This window comes from Leptidea sinapis, chromosome 1, assembly GCF_905404315.1.
Source record: "Leptidea sinapis chromosome 1, ilLepSina1.1, whole genome shotgun sequence".
Taxonomy (NCBI): Eukaryota; Metazoa; Arthropoda; class Insecta; order Lepidoptera; family Pieridae; genus Leptidea; species Leptidea sinapis.
Window position 1 is genome coordinate 5,568,046 of NC_066265.1, and position 13,019 is coordinate 5,581,064.

A 13,019-nucleotide genomic window follows, 5' to 3' on the forward strand; every position below is an offset into this window, starting at 1 on the left:
GCACCACTAGAATATTATTATTAAAAAAATAACAACGACTTATTTAAACTTTATTTTGTTTGATGTAATGAGGTGCTTTCATAGATAATATATATGTCTAGATAAACTGTGACAACTTTGAAAACGTCGAAAAATTTGAATTAAGAACTAACCTGTATTTTTAACATTTCACGCACACTAACACAAAGTGTCATACAAATCGCGATTGTAAGACGTAGCACACTAATCTAATATTTCTGACCTGTTTTTATCGGTTGTCTAACAGCAAGAGACTCTATCTCTCTAGATTATTATTATTATTATTATTATGAAAAATCAATGTAAGAATCTGGGTTAAGTAATAGAAGTAAGTATTTATTTTTCTGACAGAACTATTATAGCGACACAGAACAACATAAACTACAGACCTATTAACAACAAAAGTCAAATCGTTACCATAAAATCATCAAAAACTAAGTAGCTTTAGCATGAAAATACCACATGTACATGTTATTGTTCATTCATTGCTGAATGAAACTGCAAACCGTACTGATGCAACAAGACGTGCGCGAGAGGGTGGAAGGGCAACAGAAGGAACTTTATATTCCAGCGAGGCTCAAAGATAATGTTGCCGTCAAAGAGGATGTAAATACTCGTGATAAGAGGAGGAGGACTGCCAAAGTAGCCTCGCGTTGTTTCGGCTTCGCAATCACAATGGTTCAACCACTGGTCCTATGACCGTATGATCATTATGTTGAAATAGCCGAACTTGAAAGCATAAATCTCTCATCAATAGTTTCAACGACTGTCTTACGAATTTTCGATCAGGCCACGTGTCCTGACGCGAGTTTAACATTTTATACCCATCCCAAGAAAAGTGCGCAACCATGCTACAGAAGTTTCACTTCAAAAAAAATTTTACTTTAGTATATGATATACGTCAGGTGTTTGTTGAACTTTTTATTTTTTCGTATCAAATGTTGTAACTAAAAAATCATAATCTAACCTCGGAATATTTAGTTTGTCTAAACGTTCGGTTAATATAACCTCCAAATAATAATTTTTGTTTCCAAAAATGCAGAAAAGAAAATTATAGCTGGTGTTTGTCTTTATTTTTTTTTAACTCATCAATTATAATTAGTAATAATCATTTTAATCTTTAAATACAACTCGTACGCTGACGTCACCCGTCCTCCCTCTATGAGCAAGGTCAATAACATTATATAAAAACAAGCCATTGTTTGGGTTATTAAAAAAAATATGGCACTCAAATTCGAACAACATTTAAGGTGAAAAATATTTATTGCTTTACGAGCGCACGTAAATCTCTTGATATATGGTGCGTCGAATTGGATATGACAATACAACGAGCTTGCGGCATTCGAAACAGGACGACAAAACCAGATCATTCCGGTTTTGTTGTTGTGAAATTTGTTGGCAAATCTAAATAATATAATGTCATATACATCGTCGGTTGGTTCACTTTGCTATCAGCTTACCAACCGCTGATCTCTTTTTTCAGTATATTTTTGCATCATCTTCTAGTAACAAAATATAATTTTTGTATCCTTTACAAATGTTAACTAATTTCTTTATAAAACTTTCAACAAATTATTAAAATACATAAATGTCATTACTTTTTTAAAATTGACTCCTTAAGAATTCTTTTTAATTTCAATTAAAATACTACCACCGATTCAGAAACATAAATGAGAGAAAAAAAAACTACGTTTAAAAAAACCGACTTCAAAAACTGAAAAGTATCAAATAACTAAAAATATAATTTAATACACCTCTTATGCAAACCTATACCTTTAATATTGATAAAATACTATTATTTATATGAGCTACCTATTGATAGGTTTTAAGTTAGTGCCAAGCCCTTTACAAAATGAGACTTAATATTATAAACAGCTTACTTACTGTTATGTTACGCGTGGCGAGTGTATCTATGTTTATTACATTTGGCTTGGCATCGATTTCAAAGCTATCAATATGTAGCACATACAAATAATAGCATTTTATTAACATTAAATGGAAAGGTTTGCATAAGAGGTGTATTAAATTAAATTTTTATCTATTTGATACTTTTCAGTTTTTGAAGTCGGTTTTTTTTAAACGTAGTTTTTTACGTTTTAGTGTCTGTTAATAATAATATATAATCAACCTGAATGAAAACTCCAAAAAAAAAGAGTCGTACACAGAAAACAATTATGTCATCCAGGTAGACAAAGATTTTCATATAAATGTTCATAAAGTGAAAACTACTGGGGCAAACTATGTAAAAATTTGTATGTTTTATGGGACCAAATGGCATCTTTTTCGCATCGAACAAAAGAAGAATTAAATAAATCGAATTATAAATCTCAGAGTAATCAGTGTAAATACATAAAAAAAATACCGATCGAATTGATAACCTCCTCCTTTTTAAAGTCGGTTAAAAAAACTATAATTTATTAGGGACGACGTCTGAACAAGGGGCTGGGGGCTTTATTATAAAAGTGTATAAATTTTCTCTTAAAACTATTGTGTGTTTTATGGAATATAATATGAAATCTATGGTTCTTGTGTTGTAGTTGTGCATATCACTACTTCGAGCAAATAGTATACATTTTTATGAACATATTATATCAAATTTTGATAAATACACTCCGAATAAAAAGTCAATTTTTATTTCTTTATGAAACAGCTCTATTCTTTAGCGTAAAAAAACGTATATTAGTTTCAGCAGCACTCCATACCAAAATACTTTAATACATAAACAAATAGTATAATACAAAATAACTGAAATACAGTGATCTGGCATCTTTAATCATTCTAACAACGCAGGCAGTAGAACTGAATCTATTTACGCAATTAGGGCTATGTGTGGCCCCATCCAAGAGTCCACAAGTTTTAATAATTGTGATTGATATAACATGTGGTTGGTTTGAACCACAGAACAGTTGTCTTTTACCTGTTCTGTGGTTTGAACCTATATAGTAGCTTGAATATCTTTCATAAGAAAAAAAAATTGACAAAAAAAACAAACGACTTCAAAACACTATTGCAACACAATAGATATAATATGCACTAAAAAGTATAAAAATAGTTACGTATTTTTATACAATCTAATTATTTAATCTAAATCTAGTTACGATTATTGTTATTTTTGGAATCGGTGTCAACATACAATGGGACCACACGAAACGCACCAGCTTTCGAATAAAAAAAAATTATCAAAATCGGTTCACCCAGTCGAAAGTTCTGAGGTAAACATAAAAAAAATACCGACGAATTGGGAGGAGGAGGTCTCCTCGTCTCCTCAAGTCGGTTAAAAAGGTATTTGTACTTATGGGACTTCTTAAAAGGCTATACTTAGACCTGTATCTGTTAATATAAACATTGTTTTAACTTTAATCATCCGAATACAGAAGCGGTGAAATTACGGTACTACATAAAAATAAATATATATTTTTTAAAGGCTTCCGAATTAATTTTAAAATAATAAAACTTAGATAGAAATATTTCTATAAATGATCTTTCATAATTTTAAGAGATTAAAATTTATCAAAAAAATGAATAAGATGAAAAAAAAATAACAATTTATTAATAAAAATGAATGGAAGAACTCCAATCAATACCAAATTGTATACAAGAAAACCAGAGAGCTTTGAAAGAGGATTTACGTGGGCCACAAATTTAATTTACCTGTAATTTGTTGGTTTCTCATACTTCTTTTGGAGAGGCTCTTGTCTCTCAATGAAATGATTTATAAATATTTCGTCGTTATAGAATTAACCTTTGTATACGTTTGATATTTTCCAAATAATTTAACATTATTGTGTCTAAATAATATTACTATCTAGACAAATAGGCTAATAGTTAATATTATTATGTTCTTATAATATATTTACCAGTGGGAGGCTCCTTTGCACAGGATGCCGGCTAGATTATGGGTACCACAACGGCGCCTATTTCTGCCGTGAAGCAGTAATGTGTAAGCATTATTGTGTTTCGGTCTGAAGGGCGCCGTAGCTAGTGAAATTACTGGGCAAATGAGTCTTAACATCTTATGTCTCAAGGTAACGAGCGCCGTTGTAGTGCCATTCAAAATTTTTGGGGTTTTTCCAAGAATCTTGAGCGGCACGGCATTGTAATAGGCAGGGCGTATCAATTACCATCAGCTGAAAGTCCAGCTCGTCATGGAACCTGGAACCGCAAGCACTGCCGTGCCCCCAAATTTTTATCTTATTGACATATTTACTAGCCTAATCCGCAAGATATTGACAGGCTTAATAATATTATAATTGGTAAATTAATTTAAATGTGTACCTACTCATTCATTAAAAGAAAAATGTTTAATTCTAAATATATCCTGAATTAATTTTTTTTTATATGAGAGGGGGCAAACGGGCAAGAGGCTCACGGGATGGGGAGAGGTGAGGCAACCGCCCATGGACATCCGCAACAACAGGTGTGTCAAGAAATGCGTTGCCGGCCTTTAAGGTGGGAGTATGCTTTTTTCTTGAAGGTCCCTAAGTCGTATCTGTTCGGGAAGACCGCTGCAAAGTATTTTAAGTATTAAAAAAATATTTCTGTGCATGCTGTGTTTATTTGTAGGTGGTAACCACTGCATTTCTGAGTTCTACTTATTATAATTGTATGTCTTATTGGTAGTAATTGTAAATAAACCTATAACCCTAAACTAAGTTTGGCGTGCCTAACTTATTTACTACACTTACACTTCATGTTATGTTATATAAAGTAACTCGAAAGGTTTAATTTTTTTAACAATTTAGTCATGTCCACCATGTATATCGTCGAGATTGTGAAGTCTATGCCTGTGAGAATTTATGTGATTTGTTGATATCATAGATACAACTATTTATGTAATGAACAATTTATGAATGAGTGCTTTTGTTTTTGAACGTTTAAATCATTGTAGTATGGTTCACATACACATTCTGACTCAAAGAAATATACAATTTAAATATTAATATTACAATTATTATTAATTCCTTAAATTATTACATCAATTCAATTTTATATGTATTGATTTATATTATTACCTAAAATAAATATAAGTACTATTAAATCACAAACTATGTTAAAATTACGCATACGACAAAACCTTGTACGTCGTTATTCCTTGCTTAATACGTATTGCTACACCGTAGTAACAGTGGCTTTGTCGTAGCCAAAGTTGCTACTTCGTAGCAACAGTGGCTTTGTTGTAGCCGGAGTTGCTACGACGTAGTAGCAGTTGCTACGTATTATTTAGTACGTAAGTATCCAGAACTATTCTGTGGTATTATTATTAAGCTGAAGTTTGAGTATTATAATACAGTTTTAGTAGCTATACATGAAAGATATATTAGCATCGAGAATTTAATTAGCTTATGTAATCAGTATGCCACGTGTGACTGAAGTTATTAGTGTGTAGTTGATTCTTACTAGTTGATATATCGTCGCTACTAACGGTTTAATTTTCGAACGCAACTCGATCGGGACACATTACATTTATGTTACTAGGGCTGCTAACTTGAAATTCGTGAAGCATGGTAAATATCCCATTAAATATGTTTCGTGTTGCTTAAAACTTCCCGATATTTTCGTTCAAGATGTCGGGAGGTAGTATTGGAAAACTCGAAAATCTTCGATAAATAAATGTCCTCTTAATAACTATTATTGTTAGTTTTATTTCGTTCAAGTTTCCCTTTCTATTTTTTTATTCGCTCTTAACGCTTTTAATATTTTTCCTACTCCTCTACTTTTATCTGTCATTTAAATAGCCATGATCAGTAATATAAGTACATACTTTATTAAGTCTTTGACAAAGTCTATACTCTATAGCCTAAAAAAGCATTATTTACAGGACTATAATGCCGCCAACACGCACAGTTGTTTTTGTGCTACAGACAACAAATGTAGGTTAATGAAAAATTAAAAAATATTTTTTTCAGTAACAAAAATGGTACAGACATAATACTTGTGATTTTCTATTAAGTGAGGAACACCAGTGTGTGTTATTAATTTAGGTCTAAAAAATTACACTTATTAATATGCATATTATAAACGTACCAGCCTTCGGAAAACCTCAAATGGGAAAAAATAGCAAAAGACTCTATGCCACTCATGGTAAATGAATACCTACAGCTTCATATTTTATAATTCTACAAAGTGATGCAACTAAAACACTCAAAACAAGTCGACTAACGTGAGTAACTAAAACAATAAATAAATCCAAGCAAATTATAAAAAACCCTCATTAGTTGCTGTTCCTGGGTAGTTTGGCTCGGATCGGCTTCCACCATCTCTTTCAATGTATTGTTAGTGAATATTTGGTTCGTTCTTCAAATCAGTTTCCACAACGAAAGCGTTTAAACCAAAATCGCACGGTGCGTTCATTAGCAGTCCGCTCTCCAAACGCAACATTGATATTGCGAGCTGTTTCTGACGCGTTAGTTCCGCTTCGGATCTCGTATTAAACAATCACTCGATGTTTCAAATTGTCTATCTTTCTTGTCTAAGCTTAGTAAAAAAACAACTGAAAGTGGATTATCGAATCTTGCTGTTGTTCTAAAAGAAGAACTACATAGGTACCATTTGAAAAAAGTTTCACTCAAATATCTCAAATGATGAAGGTTCTATGTCAATTCGAAGTAACTATGACAATAAAACGGCAATTTCATACTTTAAGCCCAGTTACATAACTTTTATATCAAATTTTACATTTACGGAATGTTAACTTCATGATAAATTAAACAATAAATGAGTGTTAGTAAATAAAGTGATATAGACTGATACACATGAGTAATAGTGATCTATAATAAAGACTAAACCTAAACCTAATAACTTTTAAATTTAGTACATAAATGTAACCACCATAATCCCCACACGAAATGACAGTAAAGCGAACATCACCCAGTCTGTCACTAGAAATCAACCAAATACCAAACAATAATGCGTAAGTAATATAATATGCAATATTTATAAAATACTTACGAAGATAGTATGTAGATATATTGCAGTTTTGGCAATAATATACTTTTAATTTCATTCAAATAACAGTAACTTAACTAATAAACTCACTGTTGAGGTTCATATTTGTCTAAAATTCCAATCCTTCGGAAAACTTTATAAATGCTCAAAGTAAAGAGACAAAGTTCGCTCACACAACATCAATGTAATGTGAAATATCACAAGAAAGATGGCACAATTTACTTATCTTATTAAACATTATGTTCACAATATGTTTCATAAAATTGTTTTCACGTTGGCAAGTCGGCTAAGTAATAGCGTGTCGGGCAAGGTACGTCGATTTATAGCGCTTAATATTAGTGGCAAAAACGGGCGCCACAGACAACTGTTGCTATTCCAAAGCACAATGTCGGGTTGAATTTATGTGTTGCCATGTTTAAAAAATTACTACAAAATAGGGAAAACAAGTACTACAAATTTTCAGATTGATTAACACATTTTATTTATTCTATGTAACTTTTACTGATTAAATTATTTATTTTTTTACCACAGTGGTGTCGATAGTTAGGATTACGTACCCAAAGAGTTTACCAAGGAGAACTGTAACTAAGACTTTGCTGTCCTTCTTCCTCAAGTCTGTAACTTATAAACTGCAATAGTTTTATAATATTCTAGACTATATAACTATATAAATACGTAAAGCTATTATCATTAACACGAAAATATAATAAAAACCAAGTCAGCAATTACCAAAATAACTGCATTTTTAATATGCTTTTAAGAAAAATATTTTAAAAATATACATAGTGTTGTAAATCCTATATGACAGTATGTAACCGACTCGCACATTTCCGTTTATTTCAATGCTATGTTGCAATCTAAGACTTATTATAACTGTTCACTTATAGTTCTTCATTTAAATCTGCTTGTTATTTTTAAACAGCATAAAATCTCAAGGCAAAAAAATCTATTTTAAAGTTATTTATTAAAAATGATAACAAAGTATGACTAGTATTTAAATATAGGGTAAATTTTAGAAATAAGTCTGGTATCAGTATTGCTACGACGTAGTGCTATGAGCGTAGCCACCGTACAGGCAGTATACCGCTCTTCCTTGTCGTAGATGGTCGTACTAGTTTGCGATATCGCGCGCTACGAATTAATGTTTGGTTTCGAATAATTAATAAGGTTTGAATATCATACATTTGGGTGATGTGTGTACTTAAATTACCACCGACGAAAAGTTTTTATTTACGTTGTTAACAGTGTCTAGTGCATATTTTATTAAATCATTTTTTTGCTTTCCGAAAACTTATGCATATAATTTATAAAAAAAAACTTAACCTCATCTTGATAAGCATGGCAAGCCGGTATGACAAACAACTTTCTTTATTTTTTTATGAAAATATAAATAAATTAGGATTAATAAGACATGTTGCTTCCTTTTAATTTTCACCGATATTTTTCTTTATTAAAATTAAGGTATATTTATTATAACGCCAGGTAAAAACTTTCTACAATTTATATGATATATCTGTTTTATTTTTTTAAAGTCGGCCATACTTTATTTCTTAAAACTTGTCGAACTGCCCAGACGGACTTCTATATATTCTTCCATCCCTTATTTTATCAATTTACTGGTGAAATTTCCAATTATCCCTTCTAAGTGCTCGATTATGTCTTTCAATGAACATTTGTGCAAAATTTTCAAGTTCATTGCCTCTTGTGGGTAGGCTTTATGTTGATGAATCAATTAGTCTTATTATTATAAGTATAATTATGAGACTCAGGCTTAGGGGTCCCGGGTTCCAATCCCACTAGGTGCATTCCTTTGTATGATGTATAATTAATGTTTGTTTACGAGTCATACGTTTAAGTTTGTTTACTGTATTAGATAAATCGTTGTCTGGCACCCATACTAATTTGGGGCTAGACAATAAATATGAAATGTATCAATTATTATTATTTTATTATAATAAGATAGGCGTTTTATAATAGCATAAAATACCTCAATATGATATTAACTTCAAGTTCCTTTCGTTGCTTTCAGGAAGATTTTGTACAAAGTTAAGTTTAAATTAGCAAATACAACTTATAGGAATAATAATTTTTCACATATTAGAGTGAAACTGTTAAAAATAAATTAATAAATAACCAAAAATATATTGAATTTGAGGAATGACTTAGAATATCCGCAATCATACTCTTATAATGTCATTGTTTCGATTAAATTCTGGAACAGACTATGGTTAAAGTTTTCATTAAATCTACTACTAAAAACTATATTTAATAAGATCGTAACCGTACCATGTCCGTCCATTAAATATAAAAAAAATAAAATCAATAAATCGTAATTTATCATTAAATATTAAAAATATTACATTTAATTAAAGCATGACCGTTCTGTGAATGTTCTGTTCAGAAATGTATAATGACGTAACCAATGTCATGTTAATATGATTATCATATATATTTATTTATTAAGAAAATTTATTGAATTAAGCATTACTTTGCGGAAATCCACAATTATACAAATGATTTAAGTTTTCTTTAGTGTTACTTCCGCCAATATTTGTTTTTAAAATAATTCGACACGTGTTTCGCCTCTACACGTCCTGAGGATGCCTCGTGTAGAGGCGATACAACGAGTCTCGTGCCAGATTTTGGCGAGACAACACGTCCTGAGGATGCCTCGTGTAGAGGCGAAACACGTGTCAAATTGTTTTAAAAACAAATATTGGCGGAATTAACACTAAAGAAAACTTAAATCATTTGTTTATTTATTAAAATATTTTTTCTAAATAAATACCTATAGATTTAAGGTGTTGTCGATTACTGTTTGTCCACAAATCTATGCAGGCACGTTTACAATCTTATTAGATGTACTTTAAACTTTTTGTTATGTTTTTAAAGTGATAACCCTCACTTCTGGGATTAATTACACACATAAAACTCGCACGGAACGCGAGAGGTCGCTTGTTCGAGTACCGCATCGTTCATAAAATTTTGTTTACAGTTTTATTTGTGTAAATATGTTTTTTTTTATATTTAAACACAGACACAGTACGAATATAGCAGTTTTTAATAGTAGATTTCATAAAACGTCATGTACCATAGTCTGTTCCAGAATTTAATGGAAGTAGTGTAATTATAAGAGTATGATTTCGGATACTCTAAGCCTTTCCTTAAATTCAATATGTTTTATGCTATTTATTTAAAAAAAGTTATCGGTTTTTTTTTTATTGAATAATATGTCAAAAATGATCATTCTATAGGGATTTACGCACTGATTCCATGTAAAATTTAGTCTCTGCTTGTTCTTAAACGACTGGTTTTAGCGTATCTTTTAGATCAGGACATGTATTGTACATCTGATCATAATTTATAGTCCAAAGTGTTCAGATCTGTGCTAATCGAGGTCTGGACTTTTAGCTATATAGTCCGAAATCTAACTTCTAGCTAATGTTGGGTAGTTCGTGCCTTGTGACCATGAGCGCTTCCGGGTCCAAGGTTCATTTTTAAAATGCGTACTACCAAAAGGTTGCACAACACGATCTAAGACAGTCTCTTGATACACTTCTTCACTCTTTTTTACCTAAGGTTTTCTATACTTCTGATACGTAGCTTTTGAAGTGTCTTGAAAATGACCGAATACGTACTTTGTTCTCTCTAACACCCCATTCCATTAATGTGACGTAATACCATTCAAGGTGGTAATACCAGGTTAATAAGCTGGAAAAAATATGTGAAATGGTGAGAAATTTACCAACAAAAAATGATATAATGAAAAAGTTACCAACATAATAAACGCGTTCCAAATTTGAATCCAAAAACATAAAATTTGAAGTTATTAAGTTGTTACTATATTTATGGCTATTTTTAATATTTATAAAGACATACCTAGGTATAAATAAGATATTATATGGGAAGATGTGAATCACCAAGCAAAGAATAAGTTTCTCTAACATTCCGTCATTCAAACTGTGTAAAAGTTTGCAGAAATTTGTTTAATTAAGTTTAATGTAACAATCAAGCTCGAACCACATTATGAATTGCTTTTTAGTGTCATTTAATTCCGAGTTTAAGCATGCTGACTTTTAAGTTCAAATTTGCGTGCCTTCATGCTTCACTGAACACTAAGCGAAGGCTTAAAATCTAGAGGAAAAGCCAGAGCGGATTATATTGCACGGGTTAATAACTCTCTTTTATGATAAGTTTAACAAGTAACAAAATACTCATAAATTTAATGTACATTAATAATGGATAAGCTATTCAATGTTAGATACACTTGTTTCTAAAATTGAAGTTAAAAATCTTTCACTTAGAAATTTATTTTTAGATATTTAAATAGAAAACTACTTTTTAGGGTAAATATTTTTTTAATTCCTCTAATCCATAATTCATTTCCATTACTTTATACTCTTCTTTGTGGTTTATCATATACAAATAGACCATTGGCAGACAGACAGACGAGCTGACGAACGGACAGTGGTCTTAGTTATAAGGTTCGCGGTGGTTAACTCTTTAGGTACGAAACCCTTAAGAACACGTCGTTGTAGGTCTATTTATCTACCAAGATCCGTTTTCTCAGAATCTAATGGATGTGCTTAGTTGTAATTAACATCAAATATTGATATAATATGCATTCCCTTGAAACTTTAAGATCACACTTTTGTTTTTTTTTATGAAAATAAGAGACGAGATGAGCAGCACGTTCAGCTGATGGTAATTGATACGCCCTGACGGCACTACAATTGCGCTCGTCACCTTGAGACGTCAGATGTTTCAGTAATTTCACTAGCTCCGGCGCCCTTCAGACACATTACTGCCTACGGCAGAAATAGGCGCCGTTGTGGTACCTATAATCTAGCCGGCATCCTGTGAAAAGGAGCCTCCCACTGGTTTACCAAGAGTCAAGAGTTGAGCGTCTTTTAGCACAATATTTGAACAGGAGACCAAGGTTCTAAGCGGCACTTCAATTCAATGCTCGTCACCTTAAGACATAAGATGTTAAGTCTCATTTGCCCAGTAATTTCACTAGCTACGACGCCCTTCAGACCGAAACACAGTAATGTAATGTGTAATTACTGCTTCACGGTAGAAATAGGCGCCGTGTAATCAAAGATCTGTAAACAGATTATCTAATAAACTTTTGTTGGTTTTGTGTTTTTATTATTTATTATTCACGGAACTTTTAATGAACTACGTAATTTTTACATTATGTAAACAAAGATCTGTCAACAAATTATCTGATCAACTTTTGTTGGTTTTTGTGGTTTTATTATTTATTGTTCGCGGAACTTTTATTGAACTACGTAATTTTTATTGAAATAGAATAGCGTAATTTGTGTCTAAGACTGTTCCTTTAATAATAAATAAATATTTAAAGACCTTATAACCATTCAAAACATAACAAAAAATAAAATGCATATTTGGGCTAGGCGATAAAACAAATAGGCAAAAGGAGACGGCTTAGCTTCACGTGAAGGATCATGGATTCATGTTTCTATTTGGCGTTGTTCTTCAGCCATCCCCTCCTCCCTAAAGTGTTGAGGGGTAGTGGATGTATTAAGGCTCCTAGTTTACCGTTAGTTACCGTTTCTAAAATAGATATAGTTGAAAATTTACCCAGAAACGCTATTCTATGGTGGGATAAACATTTACTGCAAATATCGATTTCTAATCTGTCAGAGTTACGAAATACTCGTATTGTTGTAAGAGAGAGCATTGAAGTAAGTAATGTCCTCTAACTCACTTTTATTACAGATCATTACCCGCTGAACTGCAGCGACTCATTTTTTCACACCTTGCGTCATATTATTGCATTATTATTAGGGATCCCTATTTTTATGAAAATTTAATATAGCCTTAGTCACTAAATGAAGACGCAGTTTTCTAGTGGTGAAAGAAGTTTTGAAATCCGTCCAGTTGTTTTTGTGTGAAAGCATTACAAACATACATACAAATGTTTCCTCTTTATAATATTAGTTTAGATGGACAATAGATTATTTCAATTACAGAAGTGACATGTTTGATGTTTCGAAATTATCAGAATGATTGATATCGGTCATATTATC

General features: G+C 31.6%; 1 protein-coding gene across 1 annotated transcript in view; it reads left to right on the forward strand.

Annotated features, from left to right (window-relative positions):
* Positions 1 to 13,019, forward strand: part of LOC126968887 (GTP-binding protein Rhes) — a 60,745-nt gene that overhangs the window by 15,989 nt on the left and 31,737 nt on the right. The gene's annotated exons all lie outside the window — the stretch shown is intronic.